We start from the raw sequence: 14,887 nt of genomic DNA, 5'->3' as shown, positions 1-14,887 counted from the left end.
GGGCAGGGTTAGGGGAGGTGCAGCCGCGGCAGCGCGGCGAGCGGCGTCCAGTTCGCGCTCCCCCGGTCCGCAGGCGGCAGCAGGGCTCCCCCCTCCTCCCTCGCCGCCTGCCCCCTTTCTCCTCGGCGCCCGGCCCGGTGGGCTCCCCCCGCTGCAAAGCCGGACATGGCGACCCTGCTCCTGCGAGCCCCCCGCTGTCCTCCTCCTCCCCCCGCCGCCGCCACCACCGCTCCTGCCGCCGCCTTCTCCTTCTCCTCCCCGCGGAGCTTTTAATGGCTCGGACCTCCGGCGGCCAAGCGCGACTGCCCCTGCACCAGCCGCAGCGAGGAGAGCCCGCGGGAGCCCGCGCCGCCCCAGCCCCGCGCACGGTAAGGGCGGCACGGCGAACAATGGGGCCGGGCGGGAGCGGCAGCGGGGGGCGCCCGCCCCGCCGGGCACGGCGGCGAGGGCTGCGGGGCAGGCGGCGGGACCCGCCCGCGGGGCGGCGAGGGCGTGAGGGAGCCGGCGGCCGGGAGCGGCGCCCGCGCCGCCCCCGGCACCGCCGCCCCCTGCCCGGGCGGTGACAGGCGCGGGGCCGCGCCGCCCGGCGGGCGCCGCTCAGCCCCGCTTAATCCCATCACCGCGGGTAATCCGCGGGGAGGCACCGCGCCGAGCGGCGCCCAGACCGCCTTCCCTCCCCCGCTTCCCCCAGGCCACCGCGGCCGGGCGCAGTCCGGGCGGCGGCGAGGGCGGCCGCCCAACTTGGTGCCTTTTGTTCCGCCCCCGGGCTGGGACCCGGCCCCGGCCGCGGCGGCGGGGCGTCCCCCCGGCGGTTGCCCGGCGGCGGGGCGGGAGCCCTGAGGGGACGCTCGGTGACGGGCGGAGTTGGAGGGACGGCCGGCCCCGTCGGCCCGAGGAAGGGTTTCGCCCAGGCCGGCAGCCGGCGGGGAGGTGCCGCTCCGGGGGTGCCTCCCTCCCCGCCTCGGCCGCGGGGCGGCCCGGGCCGGGCCGTGCCGGGCGGCGGTGGGTGTGGGCGCGGGCTCCCCGCTCGCCCCCGGCCAGTGCCGGCCCCCGGGCTCCCTGAGCGAGCGGCTGTACCGGCCGCCGCCGCCCGGCGCTGCCTCCGCCTTCGCACCCAGGGGTGCGCCGAGGCGGCTCCGGCCTGGTGCCCTCGACGCCTCTGCCGTCGCCTGGCCCGCGCTCCGGCCGCGGAGTTCGCCGCTGTGGAAACCCGGTGCTTCCCGCTCTTCGCTGTGATCGGCCTCAAACAGGCATGAACCGCTGGGGAAAGTTTCCAGTAAACAGAAGTTTATTTTCGGAGTGGGAGCTTGTGTGTGTAGTAGGCCTTATCGGTTGTGATTCGGCGGCTTTTTTCTTTTTTAAAGCACACGCGAACTCTTTGCAGTTTGTTTTTTTTTTCGTAAAGTTGCCTGATTTGCTTGATTGCTGGCGTGAAATAAATGAAATGCGTAGCGTATCTTTTTCGGTCACAGCCTTCTTACCAGGGTTTGCTTCAAAGAGCTTTGTCCCTGGAGAGTGGAAAGATGATTGCTCTAAAGGAACGGTGTCGCTCAGCTGTTTTATTATTTGTATCTCTCGGATACTTTGACTCTTGCTCCTTGTATTGCTTCCAGTATGTATTTACAGCAAGCAGCTGATGTTGAAGCAAGCCAACACAAATAAAACTCTGAAGGAGTCCAGTTAAGAAAAGCCCCAAACGTTCTTCTGAATTAAGATATCCCCTTCCCCTACTTACAGATGTTTATGCGAGAATTGCGGTATCTAGCTAATTAGTGGATCTGAGCCTTTTAGAAATGGTCCCGCGTACCAAGAAAGTACAAAATCCTCTTAGCTGTGCCTCACGTGTCCGACCTGCCGGGGTCTTGAAACTCTCTGCTGGCTGACAGGAGAGGACGGGAGCTGGCCGTGCTGTGCTGTGCCCGTCGCGTTGCATCCTGGGGTTTGTAGTTACCCTGACGGGCACCTTGCTGGTAAGCTCTGTGTGTGTGTAAGGACCGGGCTGTTATTGCAGCCAGGGGAGAGCTGCTTTCCCCTTTGCCTTGGCCTTTCCTGGTATCAGAAGTGTCCGGTGCTGAGCAAAGTGTAAAACAACTGTGTGGCTCGGGGATCCCGCTTAAATGTTTTTGCTTTCTAATTCAGAGCTTCGTCCTCTCGGGTATGGTTTTGCTCTAGGATTGGGTAGGGTCTCTTTTCTTACCTTTGCAAATAGCAAAGATGAGGGGTTATATGTAATACACTGAATTACGATGGCTATTTTTGAAAGCTTAGACATTGCTGTATCAGCCCAAACTCACTGTAAGTTATTTTATCCCCACAGACGTAAGTTCAAACGTAGCTGTGGAAGGGATTGTTGGCAGTAGGGCCAACTGTCGTCATCACGGGAAGGGGTTAGAAAGCTGTATTTCTCCGCTTGTTTTTTGCTGTATCTTGTGTATAGCCAATTAAATTGTGGGTTTGGTTTTTTTTTTTTTTCCTTCCGCACTCTATTTTCTTGAACAAATGAAATAAACTAGGAAAGTGGGCAGAATGTTTAACACACAGTAACATGGGACTTCAAAATGTCAAAAGCTGGTAAGAGATTGAATGTGTAATACCAAAGCCTGACTTTTATTTAATGGCTGGACTTCAAATTGGAATTTTTTTTTTTTTCCTTCTTCCCCCCAGGTTGACACCATTCATTACTCATTGTGTAATCAATACCTTAAAACATGCTACTTGTAACCAAACTTTTTGAAAGCAAATTGTGGATGATAAATGACCAAAGGGAAATCGCCACTTAAAGGATGGTTTAAAAAAGAAAAGAGAAAGAGCTGCTTTAGGAGATGTATTTCTGCATTAAAAATCAGATAGAGAATTCTGAATTTATAGACCTATTCAGTAAATTTTCCCTGCTGATTTTAGATTAATTTGATTTAGGAAAAAATGCAGACTTCCACTTAAGAAATTCATATATGATGAAAATTAGCATCTCTCTTTAAAAAAATATAAAAAATCTTGACACTGATGAATACGAGGCTGCCAGTGCTGGCAGCTTTTTAGATTATGTATGCTTCACAATGGAGCTATGCAAAAGAAATGCTCCTCTGGTTTGAAATATCTTTGCATTAAGTCTTTGGCTTGCTCTTGGGCACAGATTTGTAGAAGGGCCTGACTGGTGCAGTGACTCCTAAGCTGGGATCCGTTAGTGCAGGAAGCTGGGGAAGATGGTCCATGGGACCATATTGTTTTCAGAGTGTTTGTAGTGAAAAGTTGGCTGGTGGGCAGAGAAATTTCAGGGCTGCCAGCAGGCTAAAGAACCACGTGCACATCGCCGGCTGAGCGTGTCCCCTCAGGTTTTGCAAGGTGGGAAACTGTCCAGAGAGCAATGCTGTGTCTTCGCTGGTTGTTAATGGTCGTCTGTCCCTCTTCCCTGAGACTGGAATTTGAAGTGCAGGTCCGTGCTCTGACCTCGTCCTCCCCTCTGCTTTGCTTGGGAAAATGCAGATCTGCGTCTCGCTGACTGCAGCGGAGATCCAGATGCAGAACTTCACTCCGGTAGAATTGACTAGGCTCATCTTTTTAAACTTACGCTCGTAATTAGGAAGTATTTCTTGCAACTGTAGGATTGGGTTGTAAAACCTGGTTATATACATAAATGAAGTTCTAGTGGATGTTTTCTGCCGTTAAACCTCTGTATTATTAATGTTGGTTACGTTCTAGTGCAGAATCAATGTATTTGCATTATACTTTTCATACTGTGTTGTGATGTTAGTGATAGGGACTAACCTTACTGGTTTTGGCTTCTAGTTTGTTGTTTTGTGTTCCCCCTGCCTTGTTTTTTCATGGTGCTTTTCTGTGCCAGTGTCCTTATTTTATATTGTCTTTTTTTAGAAAAGCATGATAAAAACGCTGTTTATTGAATTTGGGTCCACCAACTTGTCTTGCTTTTCCTGTTTATTCTTTTAGAAATTGGCATGTTGATCTTAAAAGGGCTTTTCCAGACTTAATTTCATGACCTTGAAGGGTTGCAGTTTGGTGGGGGTTTTTTTGGGTTTTTGTTGTTGTTGTTTTTTTGTTTTTTGTTTTGTTTTTAATGTACTTTTCTGACTGGTAGGTGCTGAGTAGACGGTGAAGTTTATAGTTTACAGAAAGACTGCTGAGTAAAGGGGTGACTTGCTTTTCTGGTTGTAAAGGCACAGAAGTCTAATTACAGAGGTATAAAAGGTCATCGGGCTCAGTCAACTTTGCATCTGTGCAAAATGTCAGTAAATTTGATCTGCAGAAATGTAGGCGAATCAAACAATTAGGTCAGTCTTTAATAGATGTGGGCACTATCTTGTTTGTAATCAATTGCAGCATGATGAGCTTTTAAAAAGCCTTGTCTGTAATAAAGTGGATTCGACTAAATATTATGAGTAATGAAAATATGGTACACCTTTTAAGGGATTTGAGAAACGGGGTATGCAACTACTTTTTTTTTTAGTCTGGAAGTATAAATGGGGGAAATTATTTTTAATGTTTGGTTGTCAAAAAGGACTTAAAGAAACAAAGAATGGTGCCTCTGTTAGTTGGTGCTTAAACAAAATAAAGCCTTGTTAGTGAAGCTCACGGAGGTGCTAAGTTCTGCTTTCTGTTGATCTCGGAGGGAACCGATTTGTGTAACGTGCCCTTGAATGTTACGCAGTAACGTCTGTACCATAAAATCTGTTTTTGTGTCGCTGTATAAAATGGAGGAAAGAACTTTCTCAAGCCATGAAATCTGGATACCGAGGTTTACAATAGAAGATTTCTGTACAATACACGTTTGTTACTAGTCACGAGGAATACTTGCAAGGTGTTGGGTGGTATTTTAGTATAAGGCAGGGATGGTGTTTCCAGACTGTGCTTCCTTTGCCAGGTTATAAATCGGGTGTAGTGGTAAAGCCCACTGAAAGGTGGGAGACCGTGTCTCTGAGGCGGTGTTGCTGGTTCCCTTGCTGGTGGTTCCTTGCCTGTGCAGTGCTCTGCTGCTTGCCATTAAAATCAGGTTTTTTGCTACCTTGGCATCAGTGGTGGAGGTTGCTGTCCCATGGTACAAGATTTCTGAAATGAGTAGTAACGTTAACTATGATTTCAGTCCCAGTTTCCTTCCAAATATGCTGACTTGGGGGGGCAGAGTAATGATTTGGAGCTTGCGGGGCGACCGAATTTGCCGTAATGGAAGTACGTTAAGAGACTATTACACTTCAATTTGACGTGTGATTCTGCTGTCTTGTAAGACTCCTTAAATTGCCGTTTCAAGCTCTCTCCCTCATTGGGTACGTTAACACAGAAGTGAAAAGGAGAAGTTGTGCAACCAAAGGGGACCTTCCCCTCCTCCCCTAAGGCATAGGTCTCCCCAAAGCATCTATTTCTATAATACACAAGGTATTACAGAAATTCTGCAGCTGGAGATGTATCATATGGACAACTTTGAGGAAAAGCTGTGACTTTCTGAACAGAGACCTTAGTAGCAAGCCATCCCTGCTTTAAACAACTCCGTTTGAGTGCAGGTAGTAGAGAGTGCAGCTATACAGAGTGCTCTGTATACATAAAGGAAATAGGATCGCTGCCTCTGGGACAGGCTGCTCAGGTGTCTGGATTGTCTTGTACAAAACATTGCGAGGGAAGAGCACACGTTCTTCTAGGTCAAAAGATGACTTACTGGTAAACTGGAAAACCTAGCAGTAATCATTGAGAGTTGGTATTGTTGGCTGCTTCTTTCTCCAGTCTGGGGCTGCTGCTTCTGCTGGCCACCATCAGCCTTTCTGCATCTTTCACTCCTGATTATCGCAGGACCAGTTGTTTGATCGCTGGTCACTAATAATACTGACGACTGTGTCTCCTTTATCAAGGACCCTTATTTTCAGTCACCTGCACCACAGGCACAGGTCAAGAAGACGTTTGTCCATTTATTCAAATGGTAAATGTGGCACAAAGGGTCTAGCTGCTCAGTAACCTGCGTGCATTTAATTGGCTCTTTCTGCTCTGCATAGTGCATTTTTCTGTTGGTTACGCTCTTTCAAATAATTTTTTTCTGTGCCCGGATTAAGCACTTGAGCTGCAAACATTGTGTGTTCATTTCTTCCACCTGAGTGTTATTTTTGGACATGTCCCAGCCTCTGTCTCCCCACTGAACAATACCATAGGTGTTCTGCAGGGACCTTTGCTAGCCCAGCAATGGAGCACCGGCAGGGTGCTCATTAGTCTTGTATGTCTCTCCTTATCAGTTTTACTGTGGAACTCCCTATCGCTTCGGTTGCACATGTTAGAATAATTAGGCTTCCTGTTTGGCAGGTTTGTATAGCGTTGATTTTTGGCCTGAAAGTTCAGGGGAGGGGAAGGTTACTATTAAATTATATGAAATGGTAAGTATGTCTTTGGTAGTTGCCTTTTTCCATTACGAGGTGGGTTTAAAACACAGTCTTGCACAAAGAAAGGCAGGAATGCCAAGCAGACTTTCATGCTATTTATTTATATAGGAAGTGTTTTCTCTTGCGTTAGTAAATAAGTGAAAATAAATCTTAAAAATAAACCTCTTTTAAGAGGAAAAGAGAGGATGTGGTGATACCAGTATTTGGTTGGAACAGGGCTTCCCATCATTCAGAGGCTCTGGGAACACAGCAGGTATCAGATGGACTTGGAGCATTTCCCTGGCCACCCTGGTCTTCCTACAATTATGGGAAGGGAGGATAGGGTCTTTAGGGGGTTGAGGAGCTATTTTTCTGTTTTTCCATTCCTCTCATTTCTCAAATTATCCTGGAATTTGCTGCTGCTTATGGCGTACCATCAAAGTGAAATGAATTTGATTTGTTTTTATTTTGTTAATTCTCTGCAGTCTTATGATTGCAATAACAGTGATTACAACTGAGAAGGCTCTGGCCAGCTCTTGCTGTGGTGTGTAATAGTAGTGTCTTTTTCAGATTAAGGAAAAGTATGATTTGTTTAGTTTGTCCTGCCTGAGGTTATTTTCTCAAACATCAAGGCTAAAAAGGAAGGTAAAGCTCTTGTAAAAGTAAGGATCCGCAGAAGGTGATATGTTTTTTTCTCAGGAGTTTCGTCTTTTCCAGGGAGCGGTTAGTATTCAGGCCCTTAACAATATGAAAAATATTAAAGGGAGAACGAGGAAGGGGGGATTCAGTTGCTGTACCTTTTGGAGAGTTAAGAGTGTGTACAAGTTTATGTATCAAGTAGTGTCAGTACACTATAGAAGTTAAACTTTTTTTTGTGTGTGTGTGAACCTGTAAGATTAGCCACCTTGGAGGTAATTTTCAGTTGTTTCATTTGAAGACCTCAGCTCTTATCTTATTTTTGTGGAAATTCCTCCTGAAAAACCTCTGGTTTGCATTGTGTTTGTAAGAACTGAAACAATTAATGTTTACCTTAACATGTTAAACATTCAATAATTTTGTTGCTTTTTAAGCAGAGGCATCAGTATGTGCATGTAGGAAGATCAACTGTATGGCTGTGCTGTTGTAACCCGTGTTCTTCATTAGCCATTTTTTACAGCTTAGCTGAATTAACTGGTGTAATGTGGAAAATAAAATTGTTTAATGTTTTGGTGCAGAGCGCCATTTTCCTCCCCCTGTGTCCTTTGAGATGTTGAGCATAATTTTCGGTACTATGAAAAACAAAATACTAGAAACCATGAAAAGAAATATAAAACAAGCAAAAAGGAGATACCTAGAATGTACAGTCAATAAATATTCAACCTGAAGCTAGCAGAAAATGTCCTCCAAGTGCCTCAATAGCAAATAAATAAATAAAACAAAGACAAAGCAGATGGTGTGATAGCATTGCAGTGGAGAGAAGGGCAAGTGACTTTGCCATTTGAATATAAAAAAGGTTTTAAAAGGCATTCTAATTAAGTGCTGCTCACAGCTCTGCATTTACTAATAATATGTGAATTTTGAGATAAGTCGCAAACGGCACAATTCCAAGGATATAGGATCCGTTTGCCTAAAAGGAGTGAGTTGGAAGTGAACTTCTAAGACAAGAATTTCTAAATAGACCTGTAGGAGTGAAGTTGCTGTGGGTAATTTTATGGGGCAGGTTTTTCCATCTCAATTTTTTTTCATGTTATTTACATTAAGGCTTGAATGGTAATGCTGCCTCTTTGTTTCTGACTATTCTCTGTCTACCCCGCTGTAAATTGTTGGGCAACTTCAACCACATTAGACAAACAATGAAGCTTAATTAAAAAATAAGTGCTAGATAGAGGAGAGAGTCAAATCACTGCAGCTGTTGCTGGAGGTCATCTGCGTTGCCTGCCGGCTGCCGGATCAGCACATGTGTCGGCTGGGCAGTCACATAGGTACTGCTCAAAGCAAATGCAGCCTCATACTTTCTAATTAGCAGTGAGTAAATAGGACAGCGTTGAGAGAAGGGCCGGGAAGACTGGCAGGACAGGAGGTGTGTGGTGGAGTGAGCCACGCCGCAGCTGGCTTTTCATTGTGCAGGGGCTGAGGGAAGAGTATCAGTTGGGTGGAAACCAATTTTTGTTAGCTCTGTTGGTCACCAGACATGAGCACGTTTACATAGTGGCTCTTAGCGGGGCGGAAACAAACCTAGCACTGATGAAGCCTGTCCAGAAAGTGAAATCTGTATCAAAAACCTTGGCCACATTGACACCAAGTGCAATTTCCCACAGTTTTCTGGAAATGCTTCTTGTAGTGCCATGAGGTAGTGTGCTTTTATCGAAGTGATGGTGTAAGAGCAGGGTATATGCGTGAAGTTTACTTCCAGTTGTCCAGGTTTTTAAGAGCAAATCAAGGACTATTTCAGATTCTGAACCAAGAAATTATCATCAGGCAATACCTTGAACATGAGCATTTCTCCCTTTATTTTTTGTGCAGTGACGGCACACTAAGGCACCAGAGAAATCGTTGGAGCAGTTTCTAGTTGTAATAACGCTTCAAGGATCATTTGAAGCAATGGACGAGCAAATGACACTTGATGGTAGCTCTCTGCTTGAGATAACCCAACACAGGGAAGCCATTCCTGTCCCCCTGAATGAAGAGAAAGTACATGATGGAGGAGAGCTAGGGATTAATAGTGGCATGCTAGAAGCGTACGACTGAAAAATTAGATCACCGTTGTGATGGAGTAGCGTGTATGTATGTGTTTTTACATATGATGAGAAGATGGAGTTCAGAAGCATTTTCTTTTTCTGGAACCAAGTTGTAGACTTTTCGTCTTCCTCTGATTTAAAAAACAAAACAAAACAAAACAACCCAACAATCTATATATTCAAGAAAACTCGGGCATCTTTGTGAAAGCCTTAAAACGGAATGCAGTATTGTTCTTAATCAAGTATTTGCTAGGGTTGTTTTGACTCCTTTAGATCTGTTGGTAAAACTTCGTTGGGCAGTAGATAAAACTACCAAATTTTCTTTCAAAGCTCCTTTCCTTAGAAGTGAGAGTAATGTTTGAAAATACATATTTTATGTTATTTAAAATACTTAAAGTGGAAAATAGGTGATGTGATGAGAACAGCTAATACATAGACAAAGAATAACCTCATTAAAGCTGAAGTAGTTAGCTGTAAAATGGTGAGCTGCTTGAGTGTGTACCACCATAGATGGATGCAAGTAACAGAACTAAGTTTTCCCTCCCAGTGTCGTGTAAAGAAAATACCAGGGAGAGCTCGGTATGCCCCTTCACCTCTGGATTCGGATTCTCTGCAAAATCAGTGTGCTATGAGGATATTTATAGCTGCAGAATTAGATGATGTCTTGTCCTTCAAGAAAGCTCAAAGAATTTTCATTGTAGTGTAACCATAATTCAATAGAAAAAATCCTGAGGAGAGTCTGTATTCTGCTTTTCTGCACGCTTTTGTCAAAACAAGATGCCCCCTCCAACCTGAACAAAGTTCTTTCTGCTTAAAAGCACCCTAAGATTGGAACTGAAGCTTGGATGTGTGCTGTGAAGGGAAAATGGTAGCTATACATCTCAAAAAATGTCTACAGGAAAATGTAAAATGCTTCTAGGAGTTCTAAAGCCTTGTATCTGCGGCAATTCTGGGCTAACCTCAGAGCAGAATGAATTTTGGAGAATGGTGATCTGAGAACGGTTCCAGCTTGGCAAGGAAAATGTGATTTGGAGACATGGAAGAGAAAGTTAATCAGAATAATAGGTCTGGCCCTTGCAAGTAGATGAGCCTAATGAAATTAATATCTGAAAATTAATTATAAAACCACGCTGGTAATATATAACAGGACCTAAGAGGATGTTTGAAAATCTGCAAGCAACTCCAGGATTTTTCTGCAGAGGAGTTCCCAGGAGTGACATAAGAATATCTGCTTTTGTTTTCCCATAGAATATTTGAATTGCAGTAAGCAACCCCACTGCACTCATGTGCATATATTTCCTGTTGCAAGCAAGCGACAGTTTGGCTCAACTTGGAAAAGGCTGAAATGCCTGAGAGCTGGATTGTACAGTATCAGCTGGCTAAAAGTTTCCTAAAGTCTTTTGGCAGTGTCTGACTTTTGTGAAATAAAATATGCTGCAACAATTTATAATTTGTGTGTGTCTATTAACCGATGATTGAATTTATTCTAATCATTAACCTCCTTGTTTATGACAAATCCTGGAATAGCCTAATATTTTCATTAGACTTCCAGGCTAAATTTAATTGGAATCTCGTCAGGAGGACAAGCTAGTCTGGTTACTTTTGAATGTGCTTAAGGAAAGTTTCATAACTCCTTCTTTGGTATTCCTCCAGTAAGGCCTGATCCTTTTTTATCTACGACGTTTAAAGCTTGAGGGGACAATAAAGACTCAAATCAATTGGAAGTAATTGCAACTAGATCATCAGCATAGTTTTGTTTAATTTACAGTGTTTATTTAGTGCTCTCCTGTTGAGGAAGTTTAATCAAATTCCTCGTGCTGCGGGGGACTGCAGGGAGGAATAGCAATGATCCGGCTGCTTGTTTCGAGGACTCTACCTTATGTATACGTAGTTTTGCGTTTGGGAAAGAAAGATTTTTAATACCTGGTGCAGCAGCTGGAGTGGTTCCTCTGTAACTGGGCACGGGGACATAGGGGCTCCCTCTTGGCTGGGTGCTCTCAGCGGGGCCAGGCTTGACCCACATGGATGCTCTTAAAGCATCAAGAGAAAGAAGCTCTGCTTTTAAATTAAAGTCACACAGCAACACAGGTGAAATGAGTCCTTTGAATGTTAATGCAGTGAATACAATTGTGTTAATACCATGTCCCTGCTATTTTGGAATACACAGAATAGCCTTTAGAAGCTCTTGGCTCACTGCTTGTTGTTCGTACTTCTTGTTTAAGTGTGCTGTGTTACAGTGCTCATCTTTGAGGGCTGTGCTGGTGGTGCCTGATCCACTATTACACTGTGCACAGCTAGAATCCTTAACCCCCAGGTTTGAGAGTGTGCATGCTATGGGGCAGCTTCATGCTGTTTTCTTCAGGGAGTAAGATTTGATGAGGACAGTTGAAAAGCAAAAGTCTTGACCTTTGCACACATGGAATGTCACTGGGGATTATGCTTATCCAATATGCAATTAGTTCATGTTAGAGGGAAGAACAGTAACCCATTTCTTTGTGCCTGTTTCTTTTGTCTGGCCTTTATTTCCACCTTCTTTCCCCTCTTGGAAATTCCCATATGCATATACTCTCAGTGTTTTAGTAGTGTGTATGTTTTTTTTCTGATTCACTAATAAGGCTGAACTTCTTTCAGGGTGAAAGAAAAACATGATGTAAATCGAGGTTCTGAGATTCTATTTCTGCACATCGTGTATGCTGCTGTTGGCGGTCCTGGGAAGAACCATTCCTCTGTCTTAGTTTTAACGACAATTTGTGAGCAAAAATAAATCCAACGGTACTGTTGCCGTTGCAAGGCTGAGATTAAGGAAATGTATTTAATCACCAGAAATTAATGAATATATGGTTTTTCTTCATGAAATAAGGGCAAAGAGTCTGCAATCTGAATAATTCGTTTAATGAAGGTGGGGTGTTACTGATGCTACTTCTATGAGGTTTTCAGGTAGTAAGAATTATTTGGTATTCTCCAAACCTGACTATATTGATTGCTTGCACAATATTTACTTCTCTTTCCTTCTTGAATTCTTGGTATGATTTAGAAACACTGCAAATGGCAAGCCCGGTATTGGACAGTTATCTTGATGGATTTGTTAGAGACTTTTTTTCCCTTCTCCCTTGTGGCAGAATACAGTCAGCTTAAAGATTTTCTTTGTGATCATCACAAGATTCAAATTTAAAATGGTCTTTAAATCCTATACTTTGTCATGTAAGTTCCACATATACTTTGTTCTGTACTGTGTGATTAAGAAAGAAAAACTTTAAGCAACATGCACTGATTGTGAGACAGCTATCAGCTATTAAAAGAATCTGGCTATTTGTGTCTGGGTGGGTTTTTTTGTTTGTTTTTGTTTTTTTTAATTCAGTCATTTTTCCACTGAGAGAAATCAATCTGATTTTTTTTTTTCCCATGGATTTACAAGACAATATCTTTTTCTGTCACTTAATAGATGAGGCACCTTGAAGAGTAAACGTGGATCTTTTACTCTGTAATGGGCAGGACCTTTTATTCTGACTGATAATTACCCTTGATATTACCTGTTTCAGTTTTTGTTCAGTGATTTTTAGGGTGAGGTTCTTGTTGTTTCCATTGCTTGCAGAGCTGTATTTTCAGTGATTGACTGAAGGACGAACTGCCGGCTTGAGCCAGTGTTTGTAGGAATCTTGGCAATGGTCCTATATTGTCTTTTGTGTATCTATAACCTGATTCAAGGGTGCTCCCTATAAGGACCGATGTTTTTTTTTCAGGCTTCTTTCAGATGTCTTAAATACCACTGCTTCCATTAAAAGAGAAAAAAAAAATCCACTCCATAGTTTACGATCTTATTGTTGGGGATTTTTCCTGCTGGTAAACTGGCCTGTGTAAAACTGCTCTAATTCTTCCTAAATCTTTAAACTTCCCGCTCAAATTGCAGACCACATCCCTTACATGCTCCTACACTTTATTATCCTGCCAACGGTTCGTTCCCTTGCTGCTCTGCTGTGGCAGTCCCCTTGGTTCCCTGGGAAAAACTCTTCTTCTGCTCCAGCTTGTCCAGCTCTAGTAGAGAGTTACCTGCGGGAAGGAGCCCTTCAGGAGGACTCACGGTGCAGGGGTTTGTCTTCATGGCAACTGGCTTTCCAGAAAGATGATGGGTAACCTAGTCACTGGACCAGCACGTCTGTCAGTCTCTCTCTTCACTTCTGAAATTTAATACTTCTCTAACTGCTATCTTCCGTGTTATATAAAATATTCTATACATTTGTTTTCTTGAAATGCAGTTACTCATTTTCATGCTGAGCTAAAGCAGTTAGTAATTAATAACCTCAAGGTTTGTTTTTGTTACCATATATTTAGTCATTTTATCTGTGTTAGTAGGGCTTGATGACCTTTTTTGGTTAGTATGTCTGTTTTTTGAGCTGAAGGATGATAGCAGAAGCATATCTTGGAATTTCTTGGGTATCCTAGAGACAAAACAGGAGAATAAAATACCAAAAATGTTAGTGAAGCATAGATTCTGTTCCATAAGATGTTAGAAGAGTGTTAGACTATGAAAGCCTTAAAACATCAGCCTTGTTTTTAAAAGCTGTCTTTTAATAAGGAGTTCATTTATATACTTCTGATCATTTTAAGACCCTTCAAGCAAGCCTGTCTTTGCTATAGGAATTCAGTAAGGTGCCACTATGCCTTATATCCATTAACAGAGGTTCTCTGCTGCCTGACAATATGTATTCCTTACTGACTGAGGCAGCCACTAATTTTTTTCTTTTTTAGATGAATTCAACTTTGAAGGCTCCTCACTGAACAAATCCATTAAGAGAGCTGCCTAAAGGATATCTTATTTTTGCAGAACATGCAAAAAGTCAGAGTCACTTTGCAAGCTGAGGGCTGTGGTAACATACTATTTATTTTCCCTTAAAGCAATATCGCATTTGTCTGTTCTGCTGGTCTTTCATGCTTAGAATTTACTAATTGGCGGGAGAAGACTTTAAAAGAATTGAATAATCATACCCATTTTTTTCCATTATGTTCTCTTCCATTAAAGAAAAAATCCCATTTTTTTCCTTAAGTTACGAGATCTAACGACTTCATAGGTGGTTGTTGTTTATCCATTTCCCCATCTTAAGCACTTCAGCCAGGTGAGAACAAAGCCTCCAAAACGTACAGATAGTTAGTATTCCCTAACTGACTGCTAAGTAGTCCTAGTAGTTGCAAGACTCACTCTGTTGCAAGAAGGCTGAAAATGTCAGGTTCATGACTGTGTGTCTGCTTTGTTTAGTAACAACCTCAGTGGTTTTTCTAGCAGTTTTATTTAAACTTGACTCGGTGAACAAAGTGTAATTCTCTTAGAGGCTGGACTTTCTGAGGCAATGATACAGGAAAAACTGTGTAGGCTTGATAAATGGGGATGAATCCCAGGATCCATCAGAGCAAACCCAGGAGATCAGGTGAACGGTGAAACGGCAGGGTTTGGCTTTGAACACAGCTGATAACTTAAGGGTAGGAACAGTTTATCCTCCATCCACAGGATGCTCTGGCTGACATTGCTGCGTTGCATGGGCTGAAAATAGTGCGGTTTTCCGAAGCATGCCAGAGGTGATCTAGCGAAATCTTACTGGGAGAAGAGGAGAATTAAGGCTTGCTAGACACCAGCATATAGTGTTGCATGTGGTGTTTTTCTTTACTTTTTAATTTTTTTCCCCTGTAGTCCCTTACCGCACAGGTTAAATGTGTGGTACAGTTACTGAGCAAAAGTGAGTTCTATTTCTGTAATCTGTAACAGCAAGTAGAGCTTATCAAAATTATTACAAGGCTAGAAAATAAACAGACTGGTTTGTATTTAGAGTT

General features: G+C 43.7%; 1 protein-coding gene across 4 annotated transcripts in view; it reads left to right on the top strand.

Moving 5' to 3' along the window:
* The first annotated feature begins 59 nt into the window (after positions 1-59).
* Positions 60-14,887, top strand: part of FARP1 (FERM, ARH/RhoGEF and pleckstrin domain protein 1) — a 214,886-nt gene continuing 200,058 nt past the window's right edge. For 2 of the 4 annotated variants that reach the window (XM_087756584.1, XM_087756583.1), the window contains exon 1: positions 63-368. The gene's annotated coding sequence lies outside the window, so the exon portion shown is untranslated. Of the gene's footprint in view, positions 369-14,887 lie in introns of all 4 variants that reach the window. The other 2 variants (XR_015704601.1, XM_087756585.1) reach the window with 2 other exon arrangements.

The sequence above is a fragment of the Nipponia nippon genome, unplaced genomic scaffold (genome assembly GCF_047370975.1).
Source record: "Nipponia nippon isolate SJK-2023a ecotype South Korea unplaced genomic scaffold, ASM4737097v1 scaffold_2, whole genome shotgun sequence".
NCBI classification, from domain to species: domain Eukaryota; kingdom Metazoa; phylum Chordata; class Aves; order Pelecaniformes; family Threskiornithidae; genus Nipponia; species Nipponia nippon.
The sequence above is the reverse complement of the archived record's forward strand: the minus strand, read 5'-3'. Positions and strand labels throughout refer to the sequence as shown.